This window comes from Rattus norvegicus, chromosome 3 (assembly GCF_036323735.1).
Source record: "Rattus norvegicus strain BN/NHsdMcwi chromosome 3, GRCr8, whole genome shotgun sequence".
Taxonomy (NCBI): domain Eukaryota; kingdom Metazoa; phylum Chordata; class Mammalia; order Rodentia; family Muridae; genus Rattus; species Rattus norvegicus.
The window spans coordinates 73,057,902-73,077,876 of NC_086021.1; the positions used below are offsets into that span (position 1 = coordinate 73,057,902).

The 19,975-nt window shown below is 38.8% G+C and overlaps 1 protein-coding gene across 4 annotated transcripts in view; it reads left to right on the top strand.

Moving 5' to 3' along the window:
- The window catches only part of B3galt1 (Beta-1,3-galactosyltransferase 1), a 573,038-nt gene that overhangs the window by 396,492 nt on the left and 156,571 nt on the right, over positions 1-19,975 (top strand). The window lies entirely within an intron of this gene.

A 19,975-nucleotide genomic window follows, 5' to 3' on the forward strand; every position in this document is an offset into this window, starting at 1 on the left:
CAAGCTTTGTAAGCACCCTACAGTTTAAACTGCGTGGCCTTCTTTGTACCTAAACAGATATTTTTAAGCTCAATAGGTTCAGATATTTTTTTCTAATTAGAAATAACCTAGGAATAATAAAACTCGTCAAGAATCTTTAATCACCCCAAATCATAAAAATCAAATGCCAAGTGCAATCTACTTGATAACATAATGATACATGCCCCTAGAAGAAAATAATAATATCTCAATAAGTTAATCATTTGGGGCTATGCATTTTTTTTAACGTGAATTCATCATGGCCTGTGGGTAATCCAGGGGGAAAACTAATGAGATGGGCTTTTCTTTCAAGTTCTCAAGATTTGCAGTTCAGGCCAATTTCCAACAATTTTGATGAGCCAGGAGAAGGAAGAAGGACAGCCAGAACTCAGACTAGCAGTCAAATTACAGCCCTTAAGGAAACTAACAACAGAAGGGCGGCTGAACACGTGACTGAATCCGCTAAGGCTCTCAGTGGGAGCATTGAGATGTTGGTCCCAAATGAGAATTCACAATGAGCATGCCCAGGGTCCTGGGGCAATGCCCTGTAGAGAGTATGGGTAAGTGCTTACCTAATTTCAGTCATTTCAAGGGGCCATTTAAAAGAGTGCCAGACTTAGAATTGAAAAGCAACTTGAAAAATCAGTGGGAGATTAAAACAGAAAGAGATAGCGGATGTTGCAACAGATGTTAATGAGCACAGAAGACACTTCTAAAGGAAAAAAAAAGAGCCAGGAAATAAAAACCTGACATATAAGGCCCAATGAGTTGTATGTTGCACATTTAAGCCATTTTTGATAAGTGAAGGGCTGAAAGGGCATTCATCCATTTTGGCTATTAGAGCAGACTACCTGGGGCTGAGCACTTTAATCTAGAAGAGGGAGTTATTTAGCTTGAATTCTTAGGCTAATAATCTAAACGGGTGCATGGTGTTGGCTGCTGAAATGCTTGCTTTGACTTGGTGGATGGCATCATGGCAGGAAAACGTGCATCAAGGAGAGATCACACAGTGAGACAGGAGGCCAGAGAGAAAATGAGATTCCTCTGGAACCTGTATTAATCCTTCTTCTTTATGCCTCCAATGACCTAAAAACATCCACTACCCTCCCCCTTTAAAACTCCCACCACTTAACATAACTATGCTAGAGACCAAGCTCCCAAGGCATGACATGTTAATTCACATTGATACCACACAGTGAGCTTGGCCAAGGTTCAATGGACAGAGAATCAAGGCCATCTTAGCTAGCTCCAACCTCCTGACAAGTAGTGAATAACGATAAGGACTGTACATTACAGGATGCTCGGTGTACAGTTTCATTTATGGTTATAGGAAAGAGAAGGGAAATTTTCTTTTCTAAAAGCTAAAGACACTTAACGAGTTGGAAATATTTACTTTGCTAGCTGACAGTATAAACAATACTCAAAATGCTCACGCTAAGTATGGCGTGCTATCGCAGCTCTTTATAACGTCTGCCATTGTAGATGGTTCTCTACTTAAAATGTTCTCTGCCCCATCCATCTATGACACTGTGTGAGTCCGATTTCTCTCGACCACATGCAGATTTGTGTTTCTTTCACTCTCTCAACTCCCCCTCATTGCATAAGCAACCACCTCGAAGCATGAAAACGAGAAATAGCCATTCTTGACTTTTCTCAACTGTTGGATGGCTACTCTAAGCTGCCCAGTTCTTCTCCATGATATATTGGCTGGACTTTCCATGCAGCCATAGCCACTGAGAGCTCAGCTGAAACTGAACATTCATGATAACCACAGTTATTTGTTTGAAGGAACTGTAGTGAATGGGAGTTAAGTTTGCCTACTTTTTTCTCTCCATCAGAGTATCCAACACAGCATGAAGATTGCAGGACCTATTAAGATGACAGGAATATAATCTAAAAGCTTTAAAGGTCTAGTTCAGAAACTTCTCCCCACAACCCCACCCTGAACTTGTAGTCCAGTGGGATGAGTCAGAAGATTCGACCATGCAATTGCATTCCTGTGGCCTCTCCCATGTTCTGTAGCGGTCTTCACTGGGCTTGCAGGATACTCAGGTGTGGTCTGGCTTCCCATGGTCCTCTAGGTGAACGAATTGTCCACACACTAACCAGAACAACCAGTGTTCTACTCCAAATACAGTTTGGCTTCAGACATGGTTTCAACCAAGGGCTAGCATCTCAGAGGACAGTGCTCAGGCACACAGCCTGAAGGTTATCACAGCTCTGCTCACAGAGCTGGAGCACTGAGGAGAGGGGTGCCCCACCTCTTTAATATCTCCTTATTAGTTAACCCTGTTCCATTCAAGATGGGGGAGACTCTTGATAAAACCACATCTGTGAATTCAAGGGACCTAAGAGTCAAACTGAGGGGTCACGCATCCTATTTCTTAATGAGACAGAGTTAACGTTTCCAGCCTTTTTATGTAACATGTCTGTTTATTCCTCTTTGGCTTTCAGCAACCATTTCTAATGCTGAAGACATGGAGTTTAACTTTCTCTTTCTTAATTGTTGTACTTGAAAACTTCTACTGACCACTCTTTATGTATCCACCCATATTTCAAACTGTCACCATCCTGGATTGCTTTCAAAGACTTCAACAGAGCCATGCTTTCTGTTTTAAATATTATTTATTTATTTTTATTTATATGAGTACACTGTCACTATCTTGAAACACACACCAGAAGAGTATATCAGATCCCATTACAGATGGTTGTGAGCCACCATGTGGTTTCTGGGAATTGAACTCAGGACCTCTGGGAGAGCAGTCAGTGCTCTTAACCGCTGAGACACTCTCCAGCCCCAGCCACACTTTCTTATTTGGTCTCTGCCCACTACGTTCCCTAGCATAGACCATTTTCTCCTTTACTTGTTTGCTTCTCATTAATCTCTTGTCAGGCCTTAACCTGAGCAACACTTCTAGAATAATCATCTAAGTGAGAGTTAAATTTTCTTCCATGAAGTCTACCAGAATTTTATCATCTTTTCTTTTTCTAAGTCTTTCTTCACTGCTTTTTTGTATGCTGCGGATTCAACTGGGAACCTGGAATATTCTAAATATGTACTCTACTACTTCACTACATGTTTATTCTTAGAGATTCACTCTCAGTCTCTAATGTCTTTTTCTTTAATTCATCCAACCTGGTTCTAAAGTTTCCAATTTACATGTTAACAATTGCACATATAAATGACTGAGTAATCAATCCTTCATTTTCATGTCCTGGTTCTTTCTTACCAGCATGCCCCCAAATGATTAGTTAGCTATTTTGAATCAGGGCTTAATACTGCAGAATATAATTTTCAATCATACAACCCAGGCTAGTTAAATATACATTTGATGCTTGAGCAACCTAATGAACCAGTGTACAAATATGTGCTCAGCCCCGCATACACTGCTCTTGTTTGTTAAATTGCAACTTAGTTTACTGCAACTTGTTTACTAAACTGAAAATTGATGCTATTAAATGTTATGAGAAACTGCATCTGTTCGTTCTCAGTGGTTCACCGAAAACAAACAAACAATGACAACAAGAACAACAAAAACCTAGACAATTTGGAACTGATCAAAGGAAATGGATTTTTTTTAAGGTTTGGCCAAACTGAGAGAGGGAAATTCTTAGCTACTCTCTGAGTTGCCCATAGCACTGCCACAGTTTGTAGAAAAGATGAACCAAAAGCCAGGAAATATACTTTGGACTTTTCATTGTTAGTCCACGCTATTCGACCTTAGAATTTTTCTGGGGAGAGGGGATGATACTCAGTCATTAGGATCTCCTGGGTGCCTGTCCACACCTCTGCGAGAAAAATTTATAATCCTAAGGGCCCTCATATAAACTGTACCAAAGAAATCTTTTCTCAACTGAACCTCGGTTCATTTGGGGAGAATGTTACCTGCTTCCACTTATTCTCCAGCACAATTGTTTTATGATTGTTTCTGCCTCTTAACCTCTGTTGTATGAATGAGTTTGTTGAGATGTAGGGTAGATTTTAATATTAAATCTGAAATGACAGTGGCATAAGCAATGGCAAGCTATTTTTTTTTCCTTGAATAGCAATGAAAACACAGTAACCTCAGAGTCAATATCACCACCCCATGGTGGACAATTCATGTCCTCCTGCAGGTCTCAACACAGCTTTCCTTTCAAAGCCTAATCCGGTTATATCTAGTTCACTACAGCCTGCTCATTTTCCAACCAGAACAAGAGCTCGTCGACCAAGAGAAGATGGTGGACTGTCTCCTGTAAGAACAACTCAGGCCCTCAGATCTCATACACTTGCTAAAATTCAACATCTTGCTATAAGATGAGGGAAATTAGTCTTTAACTGTCGTCCATGTCACCAACTGTGATTTAAGAAAGAAAATAGACATTGAGAGTGAAAGATGTCTCCACACTCTTCAAAATGAATCTTATATTGGAGAGTTGGATATAGTAACATTCAAATCTTAGTTCTAACCTTGTGGTGTCCTTGACTCCTATTGCTCCTCCAATCCTTCCTCCCCTTCATCCACAAGATTCCCTGTGATCCACTTAATGTTTGTCTGTGGGTCTGTATATCAATTTCCATCAGTTGTTGGAAGAAGTCCTCTATTGAGAACTGTCTGTTTATCTGTACCCAATTTTTAAATCGGGTTATTTAATTTGTTGATGTCTAGTTTCTTGAGTTTTTTTTATATATTCTAGATATCAGTCCTCTGTCAGATGTGTGGTTGGTGAAGATGTGTTTTGTCCTTTTGACAGTGTCCTTTGCCTTACAGAAGCTTTTCAAATTCATGACATCCCATTTATTAATTTTTGATCTTAGTGCCAGAGCTGTTGGTGTTCTGTTCAGGAAGTTGTCTCCTGTGCCAACGCACTTAAAGTCATTCCCCAATTTCTCTATGAGATTTAGTGTATCTGAATTTATGTTGAGGTCTTTAATCCATTTGAACTTGAGTTTTTTGCATGGTGATAGATATGGATCTATTTGCATTCCTCATTCACACATCCAGTTAGACCAGCAACATTTGTTGAAGATGCTTTCTTTTTTTCCATTTATAATTTTAACTTCTTTGTCAAAATGAAGTGTCCATAGGTGTGTAGATTTAGACAAGGTTACCCACTTTCTCCACAGCTACTCAATGTAGTATTTGAAGTTTTAGCTAGAGCCATAAGGCAACTAATTCTTTGAAGAAAGAAACAGAAGATATCAGAAAATAGAGAAATATCCCATGCTTATGGATTTACTTATGGTCTCACAGGATTAACACAGTGAAAATGACCATCCTACCAAAAGCAATCTACAGATTCAATGCAGTTCCCATCAAAATTCCAATAGAGTTCTTTACCAACCATAAAAGGACAATATTCAATAAGGAAAATATTTTTTAAAAAATCCAAGATAGCTAAAACAATCCTGTACAATAAAAGAACGTCTTGAGGTGTCATCGTCCCTGACTCAAGCTGTACTGTGAAGCAATAGTAAAAAGAAGGCATAGTACTGGCATAAAAAACAGACAGGCTTATCAATAGAATGAAATCAAAGAACCAGGAGTCTTCTGATATAAAAATAATACAAAAAAACAGACAAGCAAGCAAAAACAAAAAACTTTTTTGAGAATTTCATATAAAAGTATATACTATTTACATCACTTTTAACCCTCCTTCTGCACATCCAACCCCCAAATTCTCTTTGAGACTGTGGCCTCCTCTAGTTTTAACACACGAACACACACACACACACACACACACACACACACACACGTATGTATGTGTATATGTGTGTAGGAGGGATAGGAGGAAGCTTCCAGGATCGGTTTGATTCCACCAGATCCTGTTGCCTTCATCTTTAGGGTCTTGCCTACACACACATACATGTACATACATGTTTATACACACAACTTACAGAGTCCTTTGAGAGGTGCTTGTATATACATGTGTTTAAGGCTAAGGTTGAGTGCTTGAGATTGGATCATTTACCATGAGGCTCTGTCCTGAGGAAGACTGATCACCCTTCCCACAGCAGATATTGACTGTCTTAGTTGTTTGTCTAAGGAGTGGAGCCTTGTGAATTTTCCCCTGTTCCCATTTACATGTTGAGTGGTGTGGTCATCATTCTGGTCTCATTTATTTATACACAGTATTGTTGAAATTTCATGGGTTTAACATCAGTGTGATCTCTATAAGACATTATCTTAGAACAGTCATCCTATGCTCCTTATAAACTTTCTGCATGCTGATTCTGCCATGTTCCCTAGCTGCTGGGATAGGATGGTTTTGTCGATGTAGCAGCTGGACATTTCACCCCACAGACACTTATTCTCTGCGTTCTCTGTAGTGGCAGAAAGAATCTTCTTTTCACAAGGGGCCAGAGCTCCATGTATCTTTGGGTAAAGCAATAGATACTTAGAATATATTCGGAAGCTAGGTCTATTTAGGAAGATGGTAGCATGCCCTGCTGTAAGGTCTGTGTCCTCTGAAGCCTTGAGCAGTTGACTAATCTCATACATAGTACCTGGCATGAGTACCTCCTATTGAGTTGGCTTCATGTCTAATCATATGACTGTTGGTTACATCTAAGACATAGTCGCCACTATTACACCATTGGTGATGCCAACCTGATCATTTTCTGTGGTCCACTGGTTTATGGCTCCGTGGGACCACTGATTCCATTTCTATCTTGCAGGTTTGCACAATACCTTGTAATACAATGGAAGGTATTTCTCATGGAGGAAGCTTCAGAATCAATTTGATTCTACCAGGTCCTGTGTCCAAAGACTGTGTTGCCTTCATCTTTAAGGTCTTGCCTTCATGTCTGGTGAAGCAAACAAGAGCATCAGCTACATTGTTTTGAAGTTCTCTTGGAACCTTCTGACCAGCAACTTGAAGGGAGATTCCCCTTGCCTGGCATTGGGATATTTGTCAGATAGTCGATGGCTTTTGGATAGCATTATCACACCATGTGACATAATTCAATTTAAATATTTGCTTCATAATCCATTTTATATATTTTACATAAGCTTATAGAATAGTCTTTCCTTGCACTTTTTGAAAAGTATTGCTATTTCTTCCTTTCCCCCATCTGTAGCATCTGTGTCCTACTATCCTCCTCTCGCGGGACTCTGATTTTCAATCTACAAAAGTTGGTAAAAGTGATTCTTTTTTTTTTTTCATTTCATCTTTTTTTTTTGAATTTCAAGCTAATGAAGTTTTATTTCTATAAATATTAATACATTTTAATGAAAATTGTAAAAGTTAAGATAAATTTAATATTATTACATTCATGTTAGAAAGGCTGCACTCAGTGTATTTTATTAACTCTTACTTTTTTTTTTTTATTAACTTGAGTATTTCTTATATACATTTCGAGTGTTATTCCCTTTCCCGGTTTCCGGGCAAACATCCCCCTCCCCCCTCCCCTTCCTTATGGGTGTTCCCCTCCCAACCCTCCCCCCATTGCCGCCCTCCCCCCATAGACTAGTTCACTGGGGGTTCAGTCTTAGCAGGACCCAGGGCTTCCCCTTCCACTGGTGCTCTTACTAGGATATTCATTGCTACCTATGGGGTCAGAGTCCAGGGTCAGTCCATGTATAGTCTTTAGGTAGTGGCTTAGTCCCTGGGGTAAAAGTGATTCTTAATGCATCATTGTACTGTGAAGATTAAGTGAGAATGTACACATGGATAGCCTGGTACAAGTACTTAAATATAATAAGGACTTAATGATGTTGAACAACTCTTATTGATACTGTTGTTTTGCTTCTTCTACTGCTCTCAAGACAAATATTACCTTGATGGAGTGTTTCAGTGTCTGAGGTAAACTGAAGAGATTTGAAGAATTGACTTGGATTAGATAAAGTTGAATATATTATATGGAAATGACTGTACAGTGAAATTTAATGGTTTCCAGAATTATATGCCCATTTTCAGAGTTTAAATAGCATTTCTGCTTGCTTGTAGTCAATGGAGAGATGGAAATGAATGAACGAGATGTGAGGGTACAAAGGAAAGTACACCATGCAGTTTGGAAAAAGCTACCCTCTTCTGTCAGGATCCCAAAGTCCACATTCCTAGCGCAGGCTTGTTTGTTTACTGTGTTGCAACATGACAATTATACAGGGAAATTCCTGATTCTTTCCAAGGACATAGCCCAATTTTCCTCCTCTTCCATTTGACAAATGTGCTGCCTTGTGTACTGAGAGACTCTTCCAAAGAACTTGTTATCATTACAGTGATTCTTCAGTGTCCTGATTGATCCGTTTGTCTTAACAACAGTTTATTTGTAATAAACTATTAATAGCCAGGAGACACTTACAAAAGAGCTAACCAGGAAATCAGCTAATTAACATAATACTGTGACCTAAGTGTTAATACAGGACTGTGACCTAAGTGACCCAAGAGGTAGGTTCTGGTCCTTTGAAGAGACAAAGGGATGATCAGAGACAAGCCACACATTTTTCTAGGGACAGCAGGGCTAAATGCTTAAAGGCACAGATTAGGGGATCCTTGGAAACAAAGAAAGTACAAGTTAACTGTCTAGGAAGGCATCCCATTTGACCATTTGAACTGGTCTCTCAGCTATTACTGCATCTGCTTCCAACTTAAACAGATTGGGTTTTATTGATCACTAAAGGAAAGGTCTTAAAAATTTTAAATTATGTATCATTGAAAATTCATTTATTTGCTGGTAACTATTATAGCTGCACCTAATTATGGTGAATTTGTTCAAGACCATATTTATGCCTTTGATTTGTTGCTGAGCTAGTCTTAGAAAGCTTGATTCTTTTACTATATAGCGTTATAATTTTTCAGATTGTGCAAAGAAGAAAAGTGCTTCGGATGTCTCTGGCCATTGTTGTATAGGATTTTTAAACACTTAAAAATTTTGTGTGTGCAAATTTTACTTACAGACTGGTAAGCCATTTCTTTTGGTTCAAATACAGTCCAAGAAATAATGAGTTAGAAAAGTTAAAACATAATTTTTTTAAAAACACTTATTTTAAGGTCATCTTCATCAGTTTCCCACTCTCCCACCCATTAGTGTTTAAATGGATTTAGATGGGAAAAATGATACTTAAAATGGGGTATTAAAGATTATCTCTGTGAAGTCATTTATGTTATAATTATCACCCGCAGTTCAAGGTCAAGAGCCTGCCCATCCAGACAGAGGCAGAGGTAGAAACATGGAAGCCACCCAAATCCCAGCTTTCTGGGCAGCAAGGAAGTCACCAGAATTTTAATTCTCTGGGTTTTTCTTTTCACCAAATCAGTGATTCTGAAAAGTCAGGTAGACTGACTGAGTTATTGACTTTTTAATTTTGACCTACAGAAAGTTACATAAATCATACTACTTTGACAACTTCATTGAAGGTTAAACCCTGCCCCCCCCCAAAAAAAATCTTACTGAAACAAAATTATTAGAGCTTAATTTTTCATAGTAAACTAACAAACACTGCTGGGCACTGACTCTGTAGCCTTTCAGCATTTGCAGCCTTGACCCTGAAAGTCCAGACTAGGCTTGAAGGCTGGAATTTAAGCCTTGACTGAAAAGCTATATTTTAATCCCCTGGTTTTGAATGCATGGTAGTGTTCCGAAAACATTGCTCGGACAATTTTCTATTCCCAAAGGGAATGCACACCACCATTGTTCAGAATAGAAATAGAAAGGGGAAAAGACATCTCAACAATGGTTTTTCTTGTTCTTGAATAAGTTTTAGAGTATTTATTCTGTATTTAAGGAATCACTAGACACTGAAAGAAAATGTCTCACTTTATCCGTTATGGGAAAAATTACATTCTGTGGGTTCATTATGAATTTCTGTGGGTCTTTCTCTCCCTTGAGACAGAAGCATTCACTTTCTCTTTAATCGTGTTGTGGTAAGTCTTGTTTTTTACACAATTAAAAATTGCTAACAAAGGCACAGTTGTATATGGTATGATATGTAAATATCAGCTTACTGGTGTTTCCAGGATACATATAACACACAATTTAGAGTTGCTTGGCCATTATAGCGAATTTAAAAATCCATCAAATAAATGTCAATAAGCAAGAATATCATAAATAAATCTACTCACATTGTAGCTGAAAGAGAAATGGATGAGAAATAGTTAATATAAAATTTTATAAACTGTAGATGCAGCAATGCAAATTCTTATTCAATCTACTTTTGACTTTTCGTATGTATGACTATTTTGCCTAAAGGTATGTATATGTACCACATGTGTGCTTGACACATGTGGAGGCAAGAAGAGGGTGTTGGATACCCTGAAACTATAGCTCCAGATGGTTGTAGATCAGCATGTGGGTGCTGGGAATCAAATTCTGGCCCTATTCAAGAATCCAGTACTCATAAATGCTGAGCCATCTCCCAATCCCCTTGGTCAATATTCTGTAATATCTTTCACTAAGCATTTCAATATAATTTGAATTCACATCTAGTCATCATAATGTCTTAATAACAAATAAAATATTAGGATTCTTAGAATATACTTAACTTACAAAGACAAGAGTACATGTTACACAAACTTTAAATCAAAATTTAATAGAGGTATTTCTGTATAGTTCATCAAGTAGAACTGTCTATATAACAACAAACTTAGGAAAGGTTAGCTGACCTATATCATTTGGGGTATTTGTTTCCCTAGATTTTTATTACTATAGAAATAATCCAGAGAGTAATTTGGAAGAAAGACCTCTAATAGGATGAGGTCTTTTCAGGAATACCTTCTGCTTTGTAGAACTAGAGATTGATCCTAGGCTCTCTCATATGCTAGCTAAGTACAGAACCCCTGTTTGAGGCTGATCACTTGAACTATCTCTCTTAGAACTGGTCTGCACAAAAGAAAGTGCATTTTCTCCCTGAAATTTAAAGCCTAATTCCCTAATGGATAAGTTTTTAATGTCTGCTCATATCATAAACATTTATCTATTCAAAGAAAAGCTACATTTTTCAGAACATTTCTCTACCTTCCTCACTTGCACTGTTCCAGTTGTCTTTGGAACATAATAAATAAATAAATATCTCATAATAAAGAGATAAAGGAGAAGAAGGGTAACTGAGCGTGTGTGGTTGATTGAGGGGAAGGCGCCTGAAGGGCTCCTGGAGAGGAAGCCAGAGAGTGGCAATACCTTGGTGACTCACATACAGAAGCAGCAATCCAGCCCTGGGACCAAGCCAGCTCTGAGTCTCAAAGGTTCACCTGGAAGCACAGGAGAGAGCAGGGTATTCTAAGAGGACAGAAATCTCCACAGAAGTGAAATTTATAGTCACTGTTAAAATAGGTATGGCTTTGATAGGTTTGCATGTTTGAATGTTTGGCCCATCAGAAGTAGCAATATCAGTAGGTATGACCTGGCTGCATGAAGTGTAGCTCCGTGGAGGTAGGTTTTGAGAGCTCAGTGTAGAAGTCACTCCCCTTCTACTGCCTTCAGATCAAGAGTTAGAACTCTCAGCTCTTCAAGCACCGGGTCTGCCTGCTTGCTATCATGCTTCCCACCACGGTGATAATGGACTAAACCTCTGAAACTGTAAGCTGGCCCCAGTTAAATACTTTCCTTTACAAGAGTTGTTTTGGTCATGGTGTCGCTCCATACCAATAAATCCCTAACTAAGAAAATTATACACATCATGAGACTCGATTCAGCAGGCTGTCTTTACCATGTACCTTACTTTCGTTATAATAGATAGATGATAGATAGATAGATAGATAGATAGATAGATAGATAGATAGATAGATAGATGGATAGATAATATATTACTTACACACACACACACACACACACACACATATATATATATATATATATATGTATATATATATATATAAGCAAGGATTATGTGTAGCAAAATCCACAACAGAATTATGATATTAGCACTGTTTTTCTTCTTTATTTTACAAATGACAAAAAAAAATTAGCCATGATGAGGCATTGTCTCATCCAAGTCATTACTATAGTGAGTTCTACCAACACAAAGGCTGCAGAATATCTGGGCTTCAAGAAGGTGTAGGTGGACGATACTAAGACACTGGTTCCTGACCTTGATTTCAGAAGATGAAAGGTTTGGACATCTACTGTTCTCAGGCCTTGGCACTGAGTACGATGTGACAACTAGCTGAAGGTTTGCAACACAGCAAGCTATGACAGGTAGAACAAGGGCCCCTATGGTTAGAGTAGCCATCAACATGTACTTTGACGGAAAAGTTTCACTTCCTACAAAGACACTTATGCCGGTTCCCAAAGTTTCCTTTTTCTGTGCATAGACAGAGGAATGAATCCTGGGTTTCATAACAATAAAAATAACTTTAAGTTTTGACCCTGATTTCCTCCCACAGTGGTTGTCAAATGAGAGAGAAGTATTAAGAGATGATGACTTCTTTATGTTCCTTTGTTTTTACTGAAACAGATGGCCTTGCTCAAAAATTAATTAGGTATGATATGAAACCATGGGCCTTTTTGATAAACGCAAACAGCATTCATTTGGTCTGCCTGGCTATATTTTTCTTTGACTAAAATTGAAGTAAGGGTTTAAATTTCGTATGAAGCTTCCCAGGCAGGCACTTTGAAGACAGATGCTATTTGACAAGCATCAATATTCCCCATCAAGACTCTTTCCAGTCCCTTGTGAGATCGTTAGTTCCGTAATAGTGCACTGCATTCGGACTTCCTAACTCATGTGATAATTTTCTGCCATTTCAAATTACGTTTATCAAAACATGACATGCCAGTTATCAGTCTGAGTTATGATTGCGTTTCTAGGAAGGTGGGGCTTTTTTTAAAAATAATTTGAAAAATAAACCTCATGCATCCACAACAGATTGATTTTTCAAATTATTCCAAAACCTTATGAATTACTTTGATTTGATCCAGTCCTCTCTTTACTTCCTGATGACCCAAGAAACTCACCTCATTTGAACTCCAGGATGACAGAAACATAGAATTCTTACTCAGTCACCTCTGAGCAATGTTTATCAGCCAGAAGAGAAGAGAGAGAACCTCAGACCGTATGATTAACCCGAGTCCGAGTCATGCCTGTACCTGGAAAACATTATATATTATCCCTGAGTTATATTATTTTCTCAGAATTCTCAGGGAAGCAATATTCTTACATCTTTAATTTCCAGGAGAGTGGAAATTAAAATAATATGTGTCAGTGTTGAGGAGCAAAGGGTGGCAATGCACAGAATAGATGGAATCGTCATTGGTTTGTTTTATATCCTATGCATTTTTAATAAGCAAATTCCCATTTACAGGAATTAAATGTTCCAGATATTGATTTCATAGGGGCAATACATAATGGAAAAGTAAAATTTGGTAACATTATATGGTATGTGTATTGAATATGGCTAGACCCCTGGAAAGTGAATAATAAGGCCATTCCTGTTGAAATACTTCAGAAAATCAAATTCATTCCCTGAAGTGCATTGCAATAAAATTGAAACAATTTTACATGATTTACAGTACTCTAATTCAGACTTTTAAAATGATTTGATGTCAGGAACAGGGGATTCTTTTTCTTATGCTGTCAAATAATATAATGTTCTGTAATGACATAAGAAAAGCTACAAAAGAGATATCAGAAAGCAGATGTGCTCCAATGCTTGTTGTAGTACAAGTGTGCCTTTTAAACAGCGCTCCGTGAAAAAAAATTGTCATATGTTATGTAAATGAATCTGGCTTAAAGATTGCTCATGCGTGGGTTTTCTAACAAAGTAAAGCAATGTCCTTTATCCAATTTCTGGAAACTATAGAATATCCTACTATTACTGTATTCATATCAACTCTCTAGGATATTAATGGGAAAATTACTAAGATATATTGAATTCCATACATGTCAAATATTCTCCTAGATGCTCTCATACCCCTTTTTATATTTTAGGACTCAAGGAAGTAGCTATCGTTGTTTTAAAATTTCTAGTTGGAAGGAAGCAAAAATGAGACTCAATAAGGCTTTATTAAGTTGGTAAATGCCTTCTCTCTCTCTCTCTCTCTCTCTCTCTCTCTCTCTCTTTCTCTCTCTCTCTCTCTCTCTGTGTGTGTGTGTGTGTGTGTGTGTGTGTGTGTGTGTGTGTGTGTGTGTGTGTACAAGTATATCAGGCCAAACATGTGAAGGCCAAAGAACAACATGTGGGAAGAATTGGTTATGGGTTCAATTGGTTCTTTCCTTTGACTCTGTGGGTCCCAGGGATGGAGGTCATGTCAAGACTGATAACTCAGTGATGCTTTTATCCACTGAATCATGTTGTTGACCTACTACCCCAATTTGAAGCTCAGTAATCAAAGACATTGTCCTGACTGTTCTGTTAGGCATTCAGAAAGTAGACTAATAGGTCAGGGAGGAATACTGACTTTCATGAATATTCATGAATATTGTTTATGACACTCTGGTTCGTGTATGTTAAATGACAAATGAGGAAACCTATCCTTGGAAACTTGCATTTTGCATTGTTCCCCTCTTTGGCAGTTGGTACTGGTAGATTACATTATATTGAGGTAAAATCAGAAAGATTTGGACATTGCTAAGAGAACTCTTTGCTACTAGAACAGATGACATCTGGTGGTCAGCTAACAGTCCTTTTAGGATGACATAGAATGGTTCTACTTTGGTAGAAGCTTTAGTAAGAAGGTACCTGACATCCTTACTGCAAACTGTGCTAAAGGTAGAATGATGGGATCAGGTTACAGGGGTCGTTCATTTTAAAGAGTACGATATGTATAGAAATGAAGGACCAAGGAAACCACTGAAATGCAAGGGGAAAAAAACGAGCACTAAAATATTCCTACTGAGTCCCCAAAGGTACCCTCATGTCTTTCTTTCCTACTTTGCAATGGGAATTCACAACTAGAAACTAGTAAGTCATAGAGACGTGATATTTCCCTCTATCCTGCCAACTGTGACAGCCTGTCAAAATATTTGAAGTTATTACTGGGCTTTATTTTTTAACAATTTTGGTTATAAAAATAATGCTGTTTTCTGAATAACACTCAGCGATGGGATCATATGCACAAGGGATAAAATGAAGAAAGCACCTTTCCACTGCTTCCCGGAGGTGAAGCATCTTCCCTCCTCCCCCGTCCAGGTACAGCCACAAGCACTTCCTGATGTACATAGAGCCATGGTTCATGCTCACTCGCCACTCTCCAACCGACTTTTCTCTTGAAAAAGAAAATGTGTACTATTCATTTAAAGATTTGGCATCTAAGAATCTTGAATGATTACACTAATCTGGAATGACTTTAGACAGATACTGCTAAGCTCCAAATGAGATAAATCCAGATAAACTGATGTGGAATTATTCTGTTTTTTTATGGAAATGAACATGAAAGGCTTTAAGGGAAAGAGAAAAGATAACGAAATTGATGTATTTAGACTAAATTCTTCCATTACATCCTTGGCATATCAACTAACCTATTAAAGATCAGAATAAGCAATTCCGTTCCTAGTTAACCACAGTAGCTGATTCGTTTGCCATTAAAAAGTGTGATTAAGAAGCAGTTTCTCAAAGACGTAAGTGAAGAGAGGTTACACTATTAAGAACCATCTTTTTAGGAATAGAAAAAAACTTTTAAAGTTGATTCCATTGTCATTACTAGAAAAGAAAATGAGACACATGCATTCATGGGTAGAAATGAATGAGAAGACAGATAAACAGACACATGGTGTGGTTTGTGTGTATTGGGGGTGGTAGACAGAGGTAGACCGGTCACAGCTCTTTACTGCAGTGAAGATAGATGATGCCCTACTTAGTACACATCTGATAGCATTCTACCATTTATCTCTAGACATAACTGTGTGAGTACCTTGAGCATCCAACATCTCTCTTACAACACACCCTGGGGCATAGGACACAAGAGGATCTGAACCCGGAAGCTGGAGTCAAATTCAACCATAATCAGTCAGGATTAGCTAGCCTAGAGAGCTTATGCTCGTTTTCTATTTGCGAGCCACTGAGTTTCACAATGATTTGTCACACAGATTTAATATTCAAATAGGTGACTTACATGAATGAGGCAGACCCTCCTAACCTTGTGGCAAGACCTGAGGCTTGCAAAAATCTAGATGTCAAAGTATTTTCCATGGTGAAATCACCAGCATAGCCAGGTCTTTAGTGACTGATGTAAACCTCATAAAACTAAATGATGCACAGCAGAAGCAAGCATCCCTTAAAACCGCTCATGTTTCTTGGGAATTTGAATGGTTTCAAATTTCAACCATTGATATTGAGGACTTAACAGGATGATTGACAGGGAAGTCAGGCCAAGATTCCAAACTAGTGTCACAGTGCTAACCTTGGAGCTACTAGTCTGTTTAACTCTCACTTCAATTAAATGAATTATACATTACTCTCTTAATCACAGCAGTCCTATTCCAAGGACTTGGTAACCACAGGGTCAGGTAGAGGACATATTGAACTTCACAGACACAGAAATCTTTCACTATCATAAAACCTTACATTGATGTCACTGAGGAGAGACCAAGGACCCAGGCCCAGTACCTCCTAAAAGCCAGGAGTCTGAAGGTCTTCTGAAGTTAAAGACCTTTCTTTGAGAAGGGCAAACAAATCAAAAGAAGCAATTATCAACTATGAGATTAACGTACAGAAGCTACTTTAACTCATACAAAAGATATTGAGTACAGAGACTTGAATCTTTTTTACTTTGTCTAACACCCTTGCGCTCAGAAGAGACAGAGATAAAGACATTAGGGATAGAGGGCAAAGAGACAGAGGAAACCTTAATCTTCCTGACATTCAGGTGTGACTAAAGCAGATCATGTAACCGAACAGTGAAAAGTTCCCAAAGTTATAGAAGTCTGAATTCTCTTATCATGAGTCTGAGTCTAATGCTTGACTTCAGGTAAGACCTTATTTTCAGGATACCATTTGGAAAAAGAACCTTCCTAAAGAAATAACATTCTATTTATTATTTCTCAACAGTCAATCAACAAAAGCAGACAGACCAAGAGTTGTCATTATTCCTTTGTTTTAGCCTAACAGGGATCTGGTTGTCTCTTGTTGATGAAGGTACAGTAGAATGACAAATTTAGAGGATGAAGTCCCTACGACACAGCTGGTCAGAGATGAGATCAGGGAACAGGAAGAGGATTGACAGGGCTTGTACCAGGTGGCAAGCACACAGCTGACTCTTTTTTATTGGATTTTTTTATTTACATTTCAAATGTTATCCCCTTTCCCCACCCAACCACCCACCCCTTCCTGACTCCCCACCCTGACACTCCCCTACACTGGAGGCTTCCAGCCTTGGCAGGTCCAAGGGCTTCTCTTCCTTCTGGTGCCCAACAAGGCCATCCTCTACTACATATGTAGCTGGAGCCATGGGTCTGTCCATGTGTACTCCTTGATGGTGGTTTAGTCCCTGGAAGCTCTGGTTGGTTGGTATTGTTGTTCTTATTGTTGTTCCATTCAGCTCCTTCAATCCTTTCTCTAACTCCTCCAATGGGCACCCCATTCTTAGTTCAATGGGTGGCTTCAAGCATTCACCTCTGTGTTTGTCAAGCTCTGGAAGATCCTCTCAGGAGACAGCTATATCAGACTCCTATCAGCATGCACTTCTTGGCATCAGTAATATTGTCTGGGTTTGGTGGCTATATGTATATGGGCTGGATCCGCATGTGGGGCAGGCTCTGAATGACATTCCTTCTATCTTTGCTCCAAACTTTGTCTCCATAGCTCCTCCTATTAATATTTTTGTTCCCCCTTCTCAGAAGGACTGAAGCATCTGCACTTTGGTCATCCTTCTTCTTGAGCTTCATGTTGTCCACACAGCTGACTTTTAAGTGTTTATGGAGCATCCTTGTGGTCTCTGTAGTGGTTAATCTTGACTGTCAACACGATGGGATTTGAAATCACCTTGGCAATTAGCCTCTGATAAGGAGTATCTATATTAGGTTAATTGAGGTTGGAAGAGCCACCCTCTACATGAATGGTACCATTCTATAGGCTCGGGTCCTGGAATGAATTAAAAGTTCAAAGCTGGTGAAAGGCAAGCATGTGTCACTCTCCACTTCCTGACGATGGAGACAATGTGTAACCAGCTGCCTTCTTTTCTTATCATGTGATGGACTGTGCCTCTCTATACCATAAACAAAGTGAACTCATCTTCCTTAAGTTTTTTCCTGTCTAGTCAAGACACCATGACAAGTAACTAATACAGCCTCTGTGGAATAATATTGAAGGACAAGATACAAAGAGGGGAAATTCTTACAGAAATGAGTGTTGCAGAATGCACCTCCAAAGTTAACCTCACTCATCTACCCAGCCCCTCACACATTGCCAAACCCTGCTACTTCCTACCACAACAAATCCATGTTTGCTTCCCTTGGACCTGAGCATATTAGTGTACTGTGGCAAAAATGAAATCACACCATGCTCATGCACTATTTAACAGTAGGGATGAATTTAGAGATCCATTGCTAGGAAATCTTGTGTCTGTGTGAGCAACGTAAGGCATGCTTACACAAAATGCGATGCCATAGCCTAATGCTCATAGGCTGCAAACCTATACCGCATGTTATCATTCTTAATGCTGTGAAAACCTATAGCAGAGTGGTGTTTGTATATATCTATATACAAAAGGAACAGGAAAAATACTTTGTAAAGGGCACAAAAAACAGCATGCACAGAAGTTGCTGTGGCATCCATGAGGAATTGGTAAGTTATAGGGTCCAGGACATTACTGCACACTGCTACAGATTTGACAAACCCTGGGTAATTGTATATGCATGTGTGTGTGTATGTGTATAGATATAGATAGATATAGATATAGATATAGATATAGATATAGATATAGATATAGATATAGATATAGATATAGATATAGATATAGATATAGATATAGATGAGAGAGATAAATTAACTTTAGCTTACTCTAAATTTTACTTTACTTATAAATGCTTTAAAGTTGTTTGTTTCACTTTTTGGCTCTTTTATAGTAGCATTTAGTTTAAAAAATCCCGTTTTTTTTTGTAACTTTAACAATTCTTATTGCTTTTTCAAACATTTGATAGAACCTTGAATACAAATTCCCTCATCAGCAGAGGTTTGCACAAGGCCAGAATCACCAGCATCACTGTCTCCCACCTCATGTCTGCTCTCACAGGAAGAAGGTCTTCAGGTTCAGTTCCATGGGGAAGCAGGTATCCCCAGTACTTTCTTCTGTCACCCCCCAATCCCAAGACTTGTGAATAGGTATCTCTGGACAGCTGACCTTATAAGGACACACTCAGAGACTCTCGCTTTTACATTAGGTAGTGAAGACTGAAACATTCAAGCCACCCAGAGGTAAAGGTTCATGGTATATCATGGTGGAGTCACACTTACGTTACCACACTGCATATAAATAGTTTTCTCTGGCTGTGACTGCTGTGACCATGTATCTGGTGTTTCCTATACACTTTGCTCAGTTTGTTTTAGGATCATTGTTTTCAGTAATGTAGCTATCTAGATTCCATCACCCCATTCTAATACTTCGGGACCACAGTTGTGGTGGGATGGAAACTCCTGATGTGGGAGAAACATCCAGCACTGACTTTTCAGCTTCACCCTCTTAGTTGCTGATTTCATGTACGGGACAATCGCCTGATACGGTCTCTGTCTCACTTAGGGTTCCCATTGCTGTGAAGAGAGACCATGACCAAGGCAACTCTTACAAAGGACAACATTTAATTGCAGTTGGTTTACAGTTCTGAGGTTCAGTCCATTCTCATCATGGCGGGGAGCATGGCAGTGTCCAGACAGGCATGGCATCGGAGGAGTTCAGAGTTCTACATTTTATTCTGAAGGCAAACAGAAGACTGGCTTCCAGGTAGCTAGGAGGAGTCTCTCAAAGCCCATCCCCACAGTGACACACTTCCTCTAACATGGCCACACCTCCTCCAACAGGCCACACCTCCTAATAGTGCCACTTATTCCCTGGGCCAAACATATTCAAACTACCATAGTCTCTTCGTGGAAAGATTAGCAACGGGTA